Source organism: Stegostoma tigrinum, chromosome 24 (assembly GCF_030684315.1).
Source record: "Stegostoma tigrinum isolate sSteTig4 chromosome 24, sSteTig4.hap1, whole genome shotgun sequence".
In the NCBI taxonomy this organism is placed as follows: Eukaryota; Metazoa; Chordata; class Chondrichthyes; order Orectolobiformes; family Stegostomatidae; genus Stegostoma; species Stegostoma tigrinum.
Genome location: NC_081377.1, coordinates 879,871 through 885,870, shown reverse-complemented (window position 1 = coordinate 885,870; position 6,000 = coordinate 879,871). Strand labels below are relative to the sequence as shown.

At 40.0% G+C, this 6,000-nt stretch overlaps 1 protein-coding gene across 3 annotated transcripts in view; it reads right to left on the bottom strand.

Annotated features, from left to right (window-relative positions):
• Nucleotides 1-614: 614 nt before the first annotated feature.
• LOC125464912 (KH domain-containing, RNA-binding, signal transduction-associated protein 1-like) overlaps nt 615-6,000 on the bottom strand; it is a 42,107-nt gene continuing 36,721 nt past the window's right edge. The window contains exons 13-14 of one of the 3 annotated variants that reach the window (XR_009447165.1): nt 3,127-3,546; nt 615-961 (exon numbers count right to left, since the gene is read on the bottom strand). The gene's annotated coding sequence lies outside the window, so the exon portion shown is untranslated. The remainder of the gene's footprint in view (nt 962-3,126; nt 3,547-6,000) is intronic. The other 2 variants (XR_007250126.2, XR_007250127.2) reach the window with 2 other exon arrangements.

Below are 6,000 nucleotides of genomic sequence, written 5' to 3'. Positions count from 1 at the left end.
TTCAGCCCAAAATGTTCACACACCCTTTGAAAGAGCCTCCACCCAAATCTAGAAGAAAATGGGGTGGATGTACAGTTACAACGTTTAAAACACATTTGGATACATTCATGCATAGGAAAGGTAAGGAATAAGGGCCAAGCACAGGCAGGTGGGGCTCGGTTAGTTTGGGATCATGGTCTACATGGACTTGTTGGACGAGAGGGTCTGTTTCCATGCCAAATGAGTATGACTAAATGTCAATGTAGCAGACTCATGGTCAGACCCATGATTTGTAACTCAAAACATGAAACATGGGACTAACATTCAGATGAAGTGAACATATGTTGCACAAGGCCAATGTCTCCATGACCTCAATGGATTTTGCCAAACAGCCAACTTCTTCGACACACCTTTAAAGGAATTGCTCTTCTCTGCTCAACTTATTAGGATTTGCTGCACAGACCCAAAATGATCAGTGAGATGGTTGATTTCAGAGGCTAGGGTTAATCATCACTGGGAAATCTTTAAGATTCAATACATTTGTCCAAAGATAAAGCACACACAAAAACAATTCTGAGTGCGATATACTGAACATAGAAGAAGTGAATAGCTTTTATTTAAAACCTACTCAGTTATCTTCCAAATGTTTCAAAAGTACAAACCATATGAATTTTTCCATTGTTGTAACTTGAATATAATTAAATACTGCTTCAGATGTGAAGCCAGTAGACAGCCGTCATTTCTATTTTAAATATAAACATTACCTAAGTTTATTTTCTGTGTGGTAAAGTTTATTTGAATGAATGTATTAGACAATTGTATAAAGGCAATAATGATTGAAATGGGGAAAATGTGACAGTACTAGGCCAAAGTAGTGTTCCTTAAGCATTCCAGGGATTCATGCATGTGGTTGGTAAGCAGTGTTGCAGTTCTCCATACAATATAGAACACCATCTTAGGCCTTCCAGAGAAGGTTAACTTCCTGACAAAATAAAAGATAGGTTCAAAACAATCCAATGAATACACAACATTTAATTACTGCATAATGTGCATTTTATAAACTCAATTATAAATCTTATTTATGCAATAAAATTTCAGTTGTAGAAATTAATCTGCTGCCATTGTGACTCGAAAATGTGTTACAGGGCGTTACAACAATCCACACTAATATTTAAGCAAAGATTAGCAAGTCTCCCTAAACCCCTAGTCTCCCTAGGGGCTGTCCTGTACATATCCACCTCCTTGCTGCTAAAGCCACTGTTATTTACAAGTTTCTGTGGCCTATTTAAAATCCAATACTATACATGCATCCTAAACGATTCTTACTGCACTTGCAGCAGTGGGATGAAACTGTTCAAAAAACCCACACTTGTGTGCAGTGAATTCCATGAGCTATTATTACATCTATTCTGTTTCTTTGTCTACTAAAGTTTAATTGTACTTTTTTGGTATCATCTGATATCGAAAATCAGCAGAGTTGTGGGTAGTGCAGAAGGCTGTCAAAAGGATACAACTGGATATAGATAAGTTGCATGTGTGTGGAGAAATGGCGGATTGAGTTTCATCTGGGCACTCTGTGCTGTACTGTACTCTGGGGGCTCAAACACTTCAGAAAAGTATACAAATAACAGCAGGACCGTGAACAGTGTTGATGTACAGAGGGACCCTGAGGTTGAAGTCCATAGCTCCCTGAATGTAGCCATGCAAGTATTTTTTGGGGGGGGGGCGGGGGGGAAAACAGAGTAAAGAATGCATATGACATGCTTGTCTTTACTGGTCGAGGAATTGAGAGCAAGAGTCAGGATGTCATGTTGCAGCCTTATAAAGCTTTGCTTGGGCCACACTTAGGAGTGTTCAATCCTGGTTGCCACATTACAGGAAGGAGATGGAGGCTTTAGAGAGGGTGCAGAAGAGGTTTACAAAGATGCTGCCCCGATAAAAGGGTATGAGCCATGAAGGACAGGCTAGAAAAAACTCAGGTTGTTTTCTCTGGAATGGCAGAGGTTGACAGGAAACTTGATACAAGTCTATAAAATTATGAAAAGGATACATTGGGTTGACGGTCAGAATCTTTTTCCTCCTCCCCCAAGAGTTAAAATAACTAATACTTGGGGGCATGCATTTCAGGTGAGAGGGGGTCAAGTTCAAAGGAGACGAGGGGCAAGTTATGTTTTTACAGAGTGGGTGGAGTTTGGAACACGTTGCCACACAGTGAGGGTGCAGATATAACAGGGGCATATAAGAAACTTGCAGATGCGCACATGAATATGCAGAAGAGATCAGCTTAATTTGGCGTCATGTTCAGCACTGCATCCTGGACCAAAGGGCCCATTCCTGTGCTGTACAATTCTATATTTTATCTGTAAGACTCACCCCGCTTTACAAACCTCCTTCCAAATCACTAACCACAAACTGAAGTGGCTCTTCACTTGTGGGAATTACTATCCATATTACAACCAATTTCAGAACAACCTAAAATGTCCAGAACTGCACAGAGCAGGAAGCGGCCATTTAGTCCAGCATGTCTGCTTTCTCCCTCTAACCTTGTATATTCTTCACTTTCAGATAAATCTAACTCCCATTCAAATATTTTCACAGTGCTTGATCTATAACACACTGCTACTCCTTTTATACTTCAAACTAATATTGACTTGTTCACCATGTTTTCCATCCACGCCAAGCAAATTCCCAGACCTAATAATTTCCCACATGACACTTTCTTTCACATACCACTCTGCACAACATCTGAAAATCCCACATGCTGAAATTTACAGCATCATAAATCTCCAGCCTCGAGCAAGACTGCAAACTAACAACACACATGAATTTCTAAAAACTATTATTTTCTGGAAATATTGCGGTATTGTTTTAAGCATCCTGCAACTTCAATTAGACAGATCTTAATGAAATCCAGTGGAAGTCACAGTGAATATAAACAAATCAAAGATTTCCATTTTCTTCACATTATTTTCATCAATCAAGACTTAACTACACCCGACCATTCAGAAGCACGAATGCCAGAAAAACAAAAACATTTGCTCTTCAGCCTTAAATATAAATATTGAGACTAGATAACTGTTGAGCATGTCAACAAGCCAAGTCAGAGATACTTCAAACTATCAATTGGTTAGACTGAAGAACAATTACCTCAGCCCAGTCTTCCTTCACAAATTGTTTCAGCAAATGTTCACATCAGTTTCTAAAAAATATTAGAGGCATCAGTTACTGCATTACTCTGTCTCCAAATGTTTATTCTTACAAGGAGACTTCCCTCAATTCCATCCTTAATACTTGTTCCATAATTGGACCAGTTAGCCTGGAACTTGAGAATTGTGTGCCAAATTTACTGGACTTCTGCTTACCAAACCTTTTTGAGCTCTGAAATGATACAATAAGCAAAAGAGAGTTACTGTAACTCTCTTTAAACACCTGAGATGAGATGCATCAAGTCCCCTCAAAGTTGCGACTGATAAAAATCAGAACTTTATGAAAATCTTTTAGTGAATCACGGGTTTCCAGAGGAATCGATGTTTAAGCCAGAGTTATGTTCCTTCAGATTTTTCCCACCTGGAGAGCACAATATTGGTTGAAATACTATATCATACATGGACAGCGCTGAATTCTTAACTGAAATAATTTGCAAAATTGAAATAATACAAAAGATACAGCATGCAATAAAAATCTCACCAGGCAGTACTATTAAATTGACTACACTCCTTCCAGTGGTACAAGCTGCTTGCTGTAATATCAGGTGAAGCCCCAGGACAAACCTGCACTGAACAGCAGTAGTGTAATGGTAATGTCACTGGACTAGTAATCCAGAAATAGTGCTCCCTACATGGCAGATACTGAAATTTGAATTCAATAAAAATCTGGAATATAAAAGATAACCAAATGGAGACCATTAAACTATTGGGGAAGAAGTATATCTGATTCATTACTGCCCTTTAGGGAAGAAAACCTGTCATCCTTATCCGAGCTGGCGTACATGACTTCTCGTGATTGGCTTGTAACAGCTAGGGATAGGCAATAAACACTGGCCCGGGTCGTGTTGTCCATATCCTACAGATGAATTTAAAAAAACACTTCTGCACTTGATGGACTCGACTGGGATCAGTGCAATTTCAAAACAGAAGAACCAGCAGTTAAAAATAGAATAGATACCAGGACCGATGATAGGGCTTCCCAAACTGAGGGGACCAGGAATCCAAGGGGAGTTAAGAGTGCCTAGACACCAATGGCTGCTGCAGAGGTTCACCTCCTTCTGTCATTGGATTTACCTTCCCTGTCCTGCTTTCTCAGAGGGGCTTGTGACAACCATCAAGCCATGATGTGGGTCACAAAATGGCAGGGTGTAAGCTTAGGGGTTAGAGAGGAAGGCAAGATTGGAGCGAGGTAGCTGTCAGAGGGAAGAATATAGATATACTGGAGTACTGCATACTATTCTGGTCGCTTTGCTATAAGAAGGATGTTATTAAACTGAAAAGGGTACGAGAAAGGTTTGCAAATGACATTACCAAGACTGGATGGTTTCAGTTTAAGAGGAGGCTGGATAGGCTAGGACATATTTTTCCTACAGCATAGAGGGCTAAGTGGTAACCTTACAGGGGTACAGAAAAACAGGAGGGGCATAGAGGTGAAAAGCCAAGTCTTCTACTCAGGGTAGAGGAGTTCAATACTAGAAGGCATTGGTTTTATGAGAGAGGGAAAAGATTGAAAGAGAGACGTGAGGTGCAACTTTTTCAAAGGGTGGTGCATATATGGAATGAGCTGCCAGAAGAAGTCATAGAAGCATGTACAATTACAACATTTAAGACATTTAGACAGGTAAAATGAATAGGAAATGTTTAGAGGAACATGGGCCAAAAGCAGGCAAATGGCACTAGTTCAATTTACAAAAACTAGCTGGCATAGACAAATTGGACCAAATGGTTCTTTTCCATACAGAAAGTAGTGAAGAGAACTAGTATACTTGAACAAATTACAATTGCTGGTTGGGTGGGACACTCAGTTTTAATGGTTTTAGCAGGTTTAAAGCTGAATAAGTTTCCACTCCCAGATGAGATGTACTGCTCTGTTGTAGGAGTCAGGAAGGAAATCTAGGATCCCTAAATATTTTCAAATCCTTTCCTGTGTCAGAATACTGGATGACAGCTAATGCTGCACCATTATTCAAGACATTTTGCCAAAAATGCAGTATTTCAGCTATGGAGACAGACCTAGGTAGGCTGGAATTGTTTTTTTTCGGACTAAACCAGGAAACTATAGGCAATTACAAAGCAGAAACAAAGGTAATAATCTCCGGATTCACAAGCAAAGTAGTACAAGATCAAGATTAAAGAAATAGATCAAATATTTGGTGTGGGAGAAACTGATTCGAACTCAAAGGATGCTGGCATCATTACGAGGGCAGGAAGGAACTGTTCCATTGAGACAGGCTTCACCTGCATCATATGGGATCAGAATCCTTACAAATTGCATAACAAGAGCCGTCGATAGTTGTTCAAACTAAACTTGGGGATGGGAGGTGTGGTTTCAATTGCATGCGAAGTTATGGAGGGAGGGTTCAGCACAGGTTAAAGTTTCTAAAGTAAGAAACAGGACAAGAGTATGGAAAGGGTCAGAGACCTGTCTTCAGGCACAGCACATAAGGGGACAGCTATGACAGGGTCAACACAGGACTGAGGGTGTTGCACTTAAATGCACGCAGTATATGAAACAAGATAAATGAGCTCGTAGTATTGAATCAAATTGATGCTTATGTTGTTTTGGGTATTATAAAATATGGCTGCGACGGGATCAGGATTGGGAATGAAATATCCATGGATTCAATCTTATCAAAAAGACAGACGGGCAAAGAGGGCGGGGTTGCCTTGTTAGTAAGAAATGAAATTAAGTCAACAGTAAGAAGTGACAGTCAGAAGATTCAGAAGGGTAGAGTTGAGTTGAAGAACTGCAAGGGATAACAGACCATGACGCAAGTCATGTACAGACCTCAAAGGCTGAGGAAGGAAGTAAATC